The following is a 13571-nucleotide window of genomic DNA, read 5'->3' on the forward strand; positions in this document are numbered from 1 at the left end:
GACCCTTAACTGGAGCAAGTGGGGATAGAAAATGGATGGATGGTTTTTCACTAATTGCCCTTTTATATGTAATATTCTGTGTAAACAAAGGGAGATTACAGAAAAAAGTCACAATAATTACACCAAAATGTAACACTAGAATAAATGAATAAATAATAAAATAAAATTTAACCCTCCCAGATGCAGCTGACATGTAACAGTATTTTCTTCGCTGAAGTTATTCCCACAGTGACAGAGGTTGTTTTATGTTTGTTTGACTGGTAGCAACTCAAAAACTGATAAACTGACTAAAGTTGTTGGAGAGGCAGAGCACAGAACAAAGAAGATCCCAGCAAATTGATTTATGCAGCCACTTCAACAGGCGGTTCCTACAACTTTTTCTTTACTTTCATTGACATATTATCACAAATGATCATGTTTTCGGACATTTGAATGCATTTCTCTACAATGAATGCATTGATCTTTTTGCACTGATCTTTTTTTTCTAACTTCTTAGTTTAACATGTTTTAAGATACAAAGTTATGTATAATTGGGGGAGTGGTCATTTCAGTAACAGTGTCTCTGCCTTTCATAACATCAGCAGCTCAATCTTTGCTCAGTGGAGCTGCTAGCTATTGTGGAGGCTGTTTTATTTTGAGTATTTTATGACAAACACCTGAAATAATATGGCTTGTTGTGTGATGAAACATCCTAATGGATCATCTAAGATGTATTTAATGTTGTATGCTAATCGCGTTACATTTTTAGCAGCTGTTGGTAGCCTGATCCATTAAGCCCTGTTAATGTATTATTACTGAGAAAATAAGCGGCTCACAACTTTTAATGTCCACACCAAACAAATCACTAGGAAACCACAGTGCAGTCCACAAAAATATGATTTCATAAACCTGAAGCAAGATTAGCCTGTTAGCTTAGCTGGTTCGGACTCAAAGATAGGGGCGTGTTCAGACTGCTTTCGTCACACACTGAGCCACCCGCGCACCACACCTTCATGCATTTGTGAGTTCATCGTGACATCACCAGAATCAGTGCTGCCAACAGGGATGGGCTCCATGTCGGCTGTTCCAGGTCATATAGAAAATCTATTGATGATGCAGACTTTCTCCAGTGTTTATATACAGTCTATGATGCTAAGTAAAAGGAACATCAATAATTTCAAAGCCCTTCAAAGGTGGAATGCACAGAACAGCTTAGACAAGTACAATTATGAAGAGAAACTAATACAAGTCTGTACTTTTTTGGATTTTTTTAATTGGATGATGTGATATATTCAGACTTGAAGAAATTGTTGCGACTAAGCTCATTAATTCTGAACTTTGTTTTAATTTATTTAAATAACAAACCATGCCTGTTTTTAAAATATTTGCTCATACGCTAACATTTTCTTTTGATAATTGTAATTTACACATTCATTTTTACTTATATTTGTTTCATATTATAAACAAAATGGGAAACAGGCTGAAGCCACGTCACAATACCTGCCCTTCACTTATTTTTTACAAGAAGTTACGATAAAGCAAAAATACCCCCCCCCCCCAAAAAAAACCCCCCAAACAAACAAGCAAACAATATATGAACAACAACAACAATGGAAAAAAAATCCTGAAGAGGTTGGCAAGATGGCGTCATAGTGTGAGCACCTCGCCTGTCGAGCTCCAGTGAGATTTGTTGAATAATCCGGCTAAATTACTTGTTCACCTGGTGGAATTTTACACACATGCATGGGAGTCGCTCTATAATGAGTCTGGCCAATTATTTTGGCAAAATGCCTGAGTCGAAGTCCAAAGGCAAGAGAAAGAAGGGCAAAAATGTGAATGATGCTATGGTGGAAGCTGCCGCGCCAGAGGCTGAAGAAGTTAGCAACAGGGAAACTACTGCTGAAGTTGAAAGCGGGAGTCAAGTGGACCAGAGTATTCTTTTAGCTCTGAGCAAGATAACGGATAACATCACAAAAACCTTTGACTCCAGAATTGATACTATATTAGCTGCTATCCATGATCAGACATCTCAGGTACAGCTGCTGGGGACCCGCATTGATATAGCCGAAACTTGTATTGCAAGCGTTGAAGACACAATGGAAAGACTCCAAACTAAAGCAGAAACGCTTGAGAAACAAGTCAGGGGCATTGCGGAGCACATTGATGACTTGGAGAACCGTAACCACAGATGTAACATCCGCTTGGTCGGTTTACCGGAGCGCATGGAGACCAATGACCCAGTTGCTTTCTTGGAGACGTGGATCCCCCTCATACCTCAAGCTCACAACCAAAGTGAAGATCAAGTTGGATCGTGCGTACCGCTCTCTGGCTCCAAGGAACCAAGGCCCAAATCAACGCCCCAGACCCATCATCGTTAAGTTTCATAACTTCACTGATAAGCAACGAGTGATGGCCACAGCCCGCCGCCCAGCTGAACCAAACCAGTCAGCCGACAGGATACATGTTTCTTTCTTCAACGATTACTCTGTGGCGGTTGTTAATAAATGTAAAGCTTTCGATACTGTGAAAAGTCGCCCCAGGAGCAAGAACGTAGAGTACACTCTTCTGTATCCTGCTACTTTAAAGGTGACCTGCAATGACGTGGTGAAGAGGCTGCTTCAGCTTATGTGGGTACGCTTCCATAGACTCCCGTGTGGACTATCTCTGCTGAGACTTATCCACATCACGCAAGTATGTTCTCTTTGTGGGTGTTATCCACCTGTGAGCCAGGTGAAAATGTTCTTCACCGAGTGCTTGGCAGATTGTGTTCGGGTTTATGGATAAGCGTGAGTCAAGCGCTTGTTACTGTGCTTTGCACTGAAGGATGGACTTTCCCTACATGTTCAGTAGGGCTGTTGCCAAATTATTATTTTTCGTCTTAGTTCTGAGTGTTTGTTTTTATTATCATTTTAATGCTATATTTTCACACAGCTCGTTTTTTTTTCTTTCTTATAATTTACTTATTTGAAATGTGGTGGGTGTTTTGCACTTCCAATATGTGAATTATACCATTTATGAGTAAACTACGAATATGTACTTGGAATCTGAGAGGTGTCCATAGCCCTATCAAGCAGAGAAAAATATTTACAAATTTGAAAAGGGATGGCATAGATATCGCTTTGTTGCAGGAGACACATCTTGACGATAACGAGCATTTGAAACTAGAGGGGTTATTTGGACAAGTGTTCTTTTCTTCTTTTACAACAAGAAGCAGGGGTGTGACGTTGCTGATCAAAAAAAAAAAATCTGTCATTTAAAGTATCTCATTGTGTGAAAGATCAACGAGGTCGATATTTTATAGTTAAAGGAATTTTGCAAGGTCAAAATATGGTGATAGTGAATGTATATTTTCCGCCAGCTCATCCAGTCACTTTTTTAACCAAATTATTCATGGACGTGGCTACACTCCTTTTTAACTCTACTGCTATTATTGGTGGTGATTTTAACGTGATATTAAATCCACTCATTGATAGGTTTCCACACAGCTCTAACACCCCGTCTCCTCAAGCCAATGCACTTGGTGCTTTATGTGAAGAGTTTGGGCTGACTGATGTTTGGAGATGCATTCATCCTTCAGACAAACAGTATACATTTTTTTCTGCCCCTCATAAGTGTCATACCAGAATTGACTATTTCTTCATGCTGCGGATAGATTTTTATTCAGTTTTGTCTTGTGAAATTTCCAGTATAATTATTTTGGATCATGCTAGAATAACTGTGGATATTACTCCTTAATCACCACTGCAGCAGTCCCACCACTGGAGACTTAACACCATTATTCTAAAAGAGGAAAAGTTTATATCCTATTTTAGTACTGATTTTAAAGCATTTCTGTTAGTAAATACCCCATCAGCTATAAATGCGTCAGTGTTATGGGAAACTTGTAAAGCATATGCTAGAGGGTTACTTATTTCTTATTCTGCCACAAAGAAGCACCAAAAACAAGAGAATCAAAAATCATTAGAAAGTGAATTGATAAACAAAGAAAAGGCGTACATTGCCTCTCCTTCACCTTTGTTGTGGGACGAAGTCAATACCCTAAGATCAGCTCTTTACTGCTTACTCGCAAGGGATGCAGAGAAAAAAATTAAATATACTAGACAGAGATTTTATGAGGACGGGGATAAGCCTGGGAAATGTTTGGCATATCATGTTAAAAAAACAGGCAGAATCTCTAACTATTGCAGCAGTGTCAGATAGGGAAGGCCATAAGGTATATGACAATAAATTAATTAATACCTGTTTTAAAAAGTTTTATGAGCAATTATACACGACTGACAAAATCCCAGAAAGGAAACCACTTATGGACAATGTCTTCACACAATTTAACTTGCCAAGCTTGTCAGAAGACCAGAGGTCTTCCCTCAATGGTCCTATAACTGAATTGGAATTGATTAGAGCTATTAAAACCTTACGAAATGGAAAGGCGCCAGGCACTGATGGGTTTTGTGGTGAATTTTATAAACAATTCCAGGACATCCTTCTGCATCCTCTGCTTAATATGTTTAATCATTCTTTTACAACAGGAGAACTTCCACAAACACTGAATCAGGCGAATATAACCCTAATTTTAAAAAAGGGTAAATGTCCTGAATCCTCTACGTCCTACAGGCCGATAGCCCTTTTAAACGTGGATAGAAAATTGCTTTCTAAAATTTTAGCCTCTCGTTTAGAAAATCATTTACCTTTACTGATAAAAGAAGATCATACATGTTTTATAAAGGTGAGGCATTCCACTTTTAATGTTAGATGGCTGCCAAATGCTATTCATGCTTTTAAACAAAACTTTATTAGCGGTCTTGTGCTTTCTCTCGATGCAGAGAAAGCATTCGATCGCATCAAATGGCCCTTATTATTTTACACATGGTAAATTTGATTTGGATGAAAATTTCATAAAGTGGGTAAAAATTATATATACGTAATAAACCACAGACAGTAGTTTTGATAAATGGATTTCGCTCCAAATATTTCGCCACACAAAGAGGAGTGATGCAGAGCTGCCCGCTGTCGCCCCTCATTTTTGCGCTGGCCATTGAGCCTCTCGCTGAGGCCATAAGGGTAGCACCCACAATAAGTAGTTTACAAATATGAGGGCTGTCAATAAAGTATAGGTCCTTTTTATTTTTTTCAAAAACTATATGGATTTCATTCATATGTTTTTACGTCAGACATGCTTGAACCCTCGTGCGCATGCGTGAGTTTTTCCACGCCTGTCGGTGACGTCATTCGCCTGTGAGCACTCCTTGTGGGAGGAGTCGTCCAGCCCCTCGTCGGAATTCCTTTGTCTGAGAAGTTGCTGAGAGACTGGCGCTTTGTTTGATCAAAATTTTTTCTAAACCTGTGAGACACATCGAAGTGGACACTGTTCGAAAATTTAAGCTGGTTTTCGGTGAAAATTTTAACGGCTGACGAGAGATTTTGAGGTGATACTGTCGCTTTAAGGACTTCCCACGGTGCGAGACGTCGTGCAGCGCTCTAAGGTGCCGTCGTCAGCCTGTTTCAAGCTGAAAACCTCCACATTTCAGGCTCTATTGATCCAGGACGTCGTGAGAGAACAGAGAAGTTTCAGAAGAAGTCGGTTTCAGCATTTTATCCGGATATTCCACTGTTAAAGGAGATTTTTTTAATGAAAGATGTGCGGACGGGTCCGCGTGTCGGGACGCAGCCGGCGCGGTGAAGCGGCACAGGAAAAACACCTCCGTGTGTTGTGTGTTGGGGGGTTTGGCTGGACATTTTGGTGCTGTTTTCTTTTCTTTGCTCTCCAGGTGGTATGCAAACTGTTTTTTTCTGTGGAGAAGGTGCTGGCGGAAGAGTCCTTCACCCTCATCAGAACTATTGGCTGCACCTGTGGAGGATGTTCACGTGCAGGCCTAACAACTTGCAGCACCTGTGGATGATGTTCACGTGCAGACTTAAAGACTTTCAGCTGAAGCAGATAATGAGATGGCGTTCTGCATTTAAGCCATGAGTGATTTGAGCAGAATTGCAGGGAACTCAACCTTGTGACGTTCGGTTGTGAGACGCTGAGGACCGCGCCAGGGTTTGACACATCGTGCCTGTGAAGGAGGACGGGTGAGGGACACATGCTGTCAGCACACATCAGAGGTGATTATCGTCTGAATAATCGTTAATAGTAATTTGGCGTTTTGTTACGCAGTATATTTGAATATTGATGAGAATTGTGCAGTTTGCTCTCACTGCCGTGGCGTACGGATTGATGATCCTCCACCTGTTGTGAGAAGCTGCTCATTTACATAAGGCTTAAATTCAGACCTGAATGTGTTGCTGATAGTATGTGCCTCTGAAGGATATTTGTTGTAGCTCTGTTGACTTACCTCACCTTTTCCGTCCTTCACAGAGTCAGTTTGTCGTATCCACCTGGGGGGTGTTCGGCGGTGAATCTGAGTCCAGAAGTGCCGGGCTTTGATCCATTTGGGCGCTGGAGAGCGCGCCGTCCTTCACCTTGCCAAGACAGCTGATTATTTATGTTGTACACGAATTATTGCACATGAGGGGGAATAAATTTGTTTCTTGGAACCGCTTTCTGGTTATTTAGCGCTGGGCCATTGTCAGATGCTGGTTCGGTTCTCTGACCCGCGTCAGCTCATAACAGTAGTTCCCGGCCAGTACAAAATGGACCCAGCGGCAGAAGCGGTTCCATTTGCGGAAAGAGTTCAAGAACACTTGGAGAAGATATGGGAGCAATTACAGCATCTCGCAAATTGAATTAAACAAACAGATGCCCGCGTTACAGAGCTTGCAGCGCAAGCCGTTCCGCTTCCTGCTGCTCCAGCTGCGGCACCATCGATACCGGTGCAGATAACTCCGTCACCCAGAGAGTCGGCTTCCAAACCAATTATTGGTCATCCGGAGCCTTATGCGGGAGACGTTGAAGCCCATGCAGCTCTGACGAGCTGAAACAGCCATATTGGCCCGGTCACATAAGCGTCAAGAAAGATAACGATGACGTATCTCCAGGTGTTTTTGGACAGGCATAATATATATATATATAAAAAAAAAAGGCAGACCTTTGGTTATTTAGTTATTTGGTTCTGTTTTTGTTTTCATGTAGGGGTTATACAGTGTTTAGGGAATTAGAGGCTGTTCTGGTTGGGTGAACGACTGGCAGTTCGGAGCTCGGCTGGACTCAGGTAATTGTATGTCTTCATTATTTGACCTTAGGTAATTTTTGTTTGTGGATTGGGTCGTTTTGTTTTGTTGTTTTTTATTTCCCCGTTTCCCTAACCCCAACCTCACGTACTCTAAGACCGTTTGTCTTTTGGGTTGTGCAGGTTGGTTACGCTGAGCATTTCTCAGAAAACCTCTGCACCTAGGGGGGGTTGTCAGGGACATTTTTTTGGGTTTGGTTGGTACCCGGTTCCACTCCAGCCCCGGTGGGCCTTTGACCGTTCGTCATTGGCGTTACCGGGGTGTAGTGCAGCGGGAGCGTACCTCAGTCGGAGTGGTGGGCCGATCTGTGCCGTTCGCCATTTCGGTAGTTCCACCCCTCCCGATAGGCTGGTGGTATGGTCGGTTTAGGGGCACCGGACGTATTTCCGGTTTTCCGCTGCGCTTAGGGGATGGGACTGGGTTAGTTTTTCCTGTTTCCTTCCCCGGCTTGGTAGTTTTGTGCCGTTCACCGGAATTGTACTGACGATAGGCTCTGGGAATAATCTGGAGTTTTTTGGGGTGCTGGGGAGGGTAACAGGGTTTCCGGTTGTTTTATTTGCCCACGGGGTGGTTTAATGGAGTCCGCCGGGGGTTTGGATTTTTGTGTTTTTTATGTTTCCTTCCAGGTTCCACCTCCAGGGTTGATGGGACGGTCCTCTGGGGGGGAATTGATTTGTGGGGCCAACTAGCCAAGTGTGGCCGGGTCTGGGGTTCTTGGGTTGTGGGGAGGGTGCCTCCTGGGGTTGATGGTACGGTCCTCTGGGGGGCGCTGTTGCTCCATGTATACCTGGGGACCTCTGTGGGATTCCGGCTTTGGTTATTACTCCTGGAACTGGCGGTAAAGGTCTTCTGGGGGGTGTTGAGCTCTGCACGTCATCTGGAGGGGTTGTTTGTTATTTTTCTTTGTGAAATTGTGTTTGTATTGTGTTGTCGGGGCTATGTTGGGTTATTGGATTTGGGAGTTTTTCTTTTCTTCCCGGAGTTGGATGGGACGGTCCCCTGGGGAGGGTTTGGGTGGTTTTGTATTTTTCTCGTATGTTAGGTTGTACTTGGGACTCTTTTGGGTTTTTGTTGATGCCAGCCGGCCTTCCAGCCGTGATGCCCTGTCCTGCTGTCTGCTGTGGACTTTATATAAGATAATTATTAGATAATGAGATGGCGTTCTGCATTTAAGCCATGAGTGATTTGAACAGAATTGCCGGGAACTCGACCTTGTGACGTTCGGTTGTGAGACGCTGAGGACCGCACCAGGGTTTGACACATCGTGCCTGTGAAGGAGGACGGGTGAGGGACACATGCTGTCAGCACACATCAGAGGTGATTATCGTCTGAATAATCGTTAATAGTAATTTGGCGTTTTGTTACGCAGAATATTTGAATATTGATGAGAATTGTGCAGTTTGCTTCTCACTGCCGTGGCGTACGGATTGATGATCCTCCACCTGTTGTGAGAAGCTGCTCATTTACATAAGGCTTAAATTCAGACCTGAATGTGTTGCTGATAGTGTGTGCCTCTGAAGGATATTTGTTGTAGCTCTGTTGACTTACCTCACCTTTTCCGTCCTTCACAGAGTCAGTTTGTCGTATCCACCTGGGGGGTGTTCGGCGGTGAATCTGAGTCCAGAAGTGCCGGGCTTTGATCCATTTGGGCGCTGGAGAGCGCGCCGTCCTTCACCTTGCCAAGACAGCTGACTATTTATGTTGTACACGAATTATTGCACATGAGGGGGAATAAATTTGTTTCTTGGAACCACTTTCTGGTTATTTAGCGCTGGGCCATTGTCAGATGCTGGTTCGGTTCTTCTGAAACTTCTCTGTTCTCTCACGATGTCCTGGATCATTAGAGCCTGAAATGTGGAGGTTTTCAGCTTGAAACAGGCTGACGACGGCGGCTGAGAGCGCTGCGCGACATCTCGCACCGTGGGAAGTCCTTAAAGCGACAGTATCACCTCAAAATCTCTCATCAGCCGTTAAAATTTTCACTGAAAACCAGCTTAATTTTTCGAACAGTGTCCACTTCGATGTGTCTCACAGGTTTAGAAAAAATTTTGATTAAACAAAGCGCCAGTCTCTCAGCAACTTCTCAGACAAAGGAATTCCGACGAGGGGCTGGACGACTCCTCCCACAAGGAGTGCTCACAGGCAAATGACGTCACCGACAGGCGTGGAAAAACTCACGCATGCGCACAAGGGTTCAAGCATGTCTGACGTAAAAACATATGAATGAAATCCATATAGTTTTTGAAAAAAATTAAAAGGACCTATACTTTATTGACAGACCTCGTAGGACACTTATACCACAAAAAAGCGTACGCTGTACACAGATGATGTCTTGATTCTCTTGACTGACCCTGAAATGTCAGTACCAGCTCTTATCCAACTAATCAATCATTTATTCTCTTCTTTGGCTACAACGTCAGTCTCTCCAAATCCGAGGCTATGCCTCTTGATACCCCTCAGCAATGCCAACTATAGTGCCACCCTTTCCTCTCAAATGGTCTCCCAATGGGATTGTGTACTTGGGCATTTCTATCACACCATCTCTTGACCAGCTTTACAACTCCAATTTTGTGCCTTTACTTTCCAAAATTAAACAGGACCTGGAACGTTGGGATTCACTCCCAGTTTCATGGTTAGGCCATATTGCCCTTGTCAAAATAAATGTTACCTCAGCTCCTGTATCCCATTCAAATGATTCCAGTTTTGTTCTCTAAAAGAGTGTTGAAGGATATAAATGGATAGCTCAGTTCCTTTATTTGGAACAAACGTAAACCCAAGTTGAAGATGACAACATTATGCTTACCAAATTCGAAGGGCGGCTTAGATATGCCAAATATAAAAATATATCAATTGTGTGCCCACTTAAGATTTGTAAATGGCTGGGTTAAAGGTCAAAATTCAATCTGGATGGATATTGAATCAGCATTATCACAATGCAGACTTAGTAACTTACTATTTTTTAATAACTTCAAAGAAATCAAAATTTACTGTACAAATCCTATTACTATTAACACTCTAAAAGCATGGCGGCTTGTACGCCGTCAAGAGGGCAGATCAAATATAACATCCATGTTCACTCCGATTATAAACAACCCTGCCTTCCCTTCAGGCTCCTCAGACTTTGGATTCCGGAAGTGGGCTGATAAAAATATCAAAACACTCTTGGATCTTTTTTCAAATAATAGACTCATGTCATTTGAAGATCTTACTAACACTTATAATTTGAACAAAACTGATTTTTTTTTGCTTTTTGCAAATAAGACATTACATTATTCATAGTACATCACTAACTGATCACCCTGAAACATCTGCTGTTGAGAAAATGCTGTTTCAACAACATTTGAAAGTGTCTCTGAGCTCATTTTATTGTACACTCAATGGTCTATCCAATTGTGACACAGAGAGGGTGAGAGTTGTGTGGGAGAAGGAATTGGCAGTAAACATAGATGAGGAAACATGGCATTCAATTTGGTCTGATGCAAGAAAGGTTTCAATTTGTACACGTGCCAGAGCGATGCAACTTAAAATTATACACAGATTACATATTTCTCTGCACCGAAGGCATTTTTTCAACCACGCGCTCTCCCCCTTGTGTCTTAAGTGCAAAACTAACGTGGGAACCTTAACCCATTGTTTCTGGTCATGTTATAAAATTCAAACATACAAGGTCTATTAGAAAAGTATCCGACCTTATTATTTTTTTCAAAAACCATATGGATTTGAATCACATGTGATTACATCAGACATGCTTGAACCCTCGTGGGCATGCGAGAGTTTTTTCACGCCTGTCGGTTACGTCATTCGCCTGTGGGCAGTCTTTGAGTGAGGAGTCGTCCACCCGCTCGTCGATTTTTTTCATTGTTTAGGAATGGCTCAGAGACTGTTGCTTTGTTTGATAAAAATGTTTTCAAAACTGTAAGGCACAACTGAGTGGACACCATTCAATAAATTCAGCTGGTTTTCGGTAAAAACTTTAACGGCTGATGAGAGATTTTGGTCTGGTAGTGTCACTTTAAGGACGGTCCACGGCGCCTGACGGCGATCTGCGCTTCGAGGCGGCAGCGTCTCGCCGTTTCAAGTTGAAAACTTCCACATTTCAGGCTCTGTTGACGCAGTAAGTCGTCAGAGAACAGAGAACTTTCAGAAGAAGTCGGCATGAGGAGTTTAATCGGACATTTCATTGTTAACGGTCATTTTGTAATGAAAGAACGTGCGGGCAGAGTCGCATGTCGGGCTGGACCCGACCGCGGGGGGTCGCGGCAGGAAAAACACCTCCGTTGGAAATCTTAACGGGCAAGTTGGAACATGCCCAAGCTGTTAAACAATTTCTCAGTTACTCACTTGTTGAAAGCCATTAAAAGCCGCCTGAATTCTACAAATGGTTTTCAACACGGAGGTGTTTTTCCTGTCGCGGCGCACACAGATTTGCCGAGTCGTCACGGAAATGACTCGGCGAATTTGCGCGTACATCTTTCATTAAAAAAATGTCCTTAAACAGTGGAATGTCCGCATAAATTCCTCATGCCGGCCTCTTCTGAATCTTCTCTGTTCTCTCACGATGTCCTGGGTGAATTAAGCCTTAAATTAGGATGTTTTCAGCTCGAAACAGGCCGACGACGGCGCCTGGAAGCGCTGCAGGACGTCCCGCTCCGTGGGAAGTCCTTACACCGACAGAAACACCCCATAATCTCTCATCAGCCGTTAAACTTTTCACAGAAAACCAGCTTAATTTCTCGAATAGTGTCCACTCGGATATTCCTCACAGGTCCAGAAAAATTTTTGATAAAGCAACGCGCGCCGTCTCGAGCAGCGTGTGAAACAAAGGATTCAGCCGAGAGGGCGGGACCACATCTCACTCAAGGCCTGCCCACAGGGAAATGACGTCACCGACACGCGTGAAAAAACTCACGCATGCGCACGAGGGTTCAAGCATGATTGGTGTAATCGCATGTCATTCAAATCCATATAGTTAAAAAAATAAATAAAAGGGTCGGTTTATTATCTAAGAGACCTCATACTGGTCTGAAATTCTCTGTGAAATAAGGAAAATTATTCATATTAACACTGAAATGGATGCTGCCTCCCTGATCCTGGGACTTCCACACAAATGTTTGAAAACATCAGCTGTCAAAAGCTGTCAACATTCTAACCTTTGCAGCCAGGAAAAACATTCTTCTGCAGTGGATCAGTGACAAAGTCCCTACTGTAAGTGGTTGGCGCAAGATAATTTCTGAGATGATTCCCCTTGAATATCTTATCAGCATCATCCACAGTAATGTAGACCAGTTCTACAGAGTGTGGCAACCGTATTTGGACTACATAGGACCGGACCTCTCCCACATCTTTTTAAAAGGACTCTAATGCAAGTAAATCTTGTTTATAAATATGTGTTATTCACAGTGCAAATACAACCCACCACCAAATCCTGTATTTTAATTTTTATTATTAAGAGCTGTAATATTTCATTTATCTGGTTTGTTTGGTGTCTGTTGACATATTTGTTTGTTTTATGAAAATGCAAAATTACAATAAAAATAATGAAAAAATATAATAAAAAATAAAAATATAAAAAAATATAAATATAAAAAAATCGATAAAAAAAACCTACCCACATAACTCAGGGGAAATACAACCAACCAGTGTGATCAGTACAAGTAAATTTTGCAGAGTAAAACAGATTCTGTAGTGAGTACACATAGTCCAACTCCCAACAGTGTGAATTCAGCTCTAGCATAGTGTTAAATCAACTCTATCATACTATAAATGGACTGTTAGAGATGACCAACTTGATTTAACACTATCTTTGAGCTGATTTAACACTGTTGAGCTGATTTAATACTATGACACAGTTACTTAAACACTGCATGGAATAGAATCATATAGTACAGTTGTATGCAAAGGTTTGGGCACCCCTGATAATTTTCATGATTTTCCTTTATAAATCATTGGTTGTCTCGATCAGAAATTTCAGTTAAATATATCATATAACAGACGAGCACACTGATATTTGAGAAGTGAAATGAAGTTTCTAGTATTTACAGAAAGTGTGCAATAACTATTTAAACATAACTGGGCAAATGCATAAATGTGGGCACCCTTGTCATTTTATTGATTTGAATACATTTAGCACTAATTATTGGAACACAAAATTGGTTTGGTAAGCTCACTGACCCTTGACCTCCTTACACAGGTGAATCTAATCATGAGAAAGGGTATTTAAGGTGGCCAATTGCAAATGTTTCCCTCCTTTGCATCTCTTCTAATGAGTGGCAACATGTGAGCCTCGAAACAACTCTCAAATGACATGAAAACAAAGATTGTTCAACATCATGGTTTAGGGGAAGGATACAAAAAGCTATCTCAAAGATTTCAGCTGTCAGTTTCCACTGTGAGGAACATATTGAGGAAATGGAAGACCACAG

At 42.1% G+C, this 13571-nt stretch overlaps 1 protein-coding gene across 1 annotated transcript in view; it reads right to left on the reverse strand.

Annotated features, from left to right (window-relative positions):
- Window positions 1–13571, reverse strand: part of myo1ca (myosin Ic, paralog a) — a 61737-nt gene that overhangs the window by 33631 nt on the left and 14535 nt on the right. The gene's annotated exons all lie outside the window — the stretch shown is intronic.

This window comes from Thalassophryne amazonica, chromosome 9 (assembly GCF_902500255.1).
Source record: "Thalassophryne amazonica chromosome 9, fThaAma1.1, whole genome shotgun sequence".
Lineage (NCBI taxonomy): Eukaryota > Metazoa > Chordata > Actinopteri > Batrachoidiformes > Batrachoididae > Thalassophryne > Thalassophryne amazonica.